Source organism: Lonchura striata, chromosome 13, assembly GCF_046129695.1.
Source record: "Lonchura striata isolate bLonStr1 chromosome 13, bLonStr1.mat, whole genome shotgun sequence".
Lineage (NCBI taxonomy): Eukaryota > Metazoa > Chordata > Aves > Passeriformes > Estrildidae > Lonchura > Lonchura striata.
This window is the reverse complement of record NC_134615.1, coordinates 20,534,598-20,534,825: the sequence shown is the minus strand read 5'-3', so window position 1 is coordinate 20,534,825 and position 228 is coordinate 20,534,598.

Here is a 228-nt window from a genome sequence, read left to right as displayed (position 1 = left end):
TAGATTTTTCTGTACAGGTTTGAAACTTTTTTTTTTTGTGTGGGACTAGCTCAGCCTTCTGGAACACAGAGCAGTGTTATAAAAATATACCTGCTCTTGGTTTAAACCAGGAGCCACTCGAGGTATCTGCAGACAGCTCACATGAAGGGGTAGCAGAGTCTCTGGTGTAAGCACTGCTGGTACAGCTGCACTTGAGTACCTTCAGGAAGGATGTGTGGGTCACAAAGC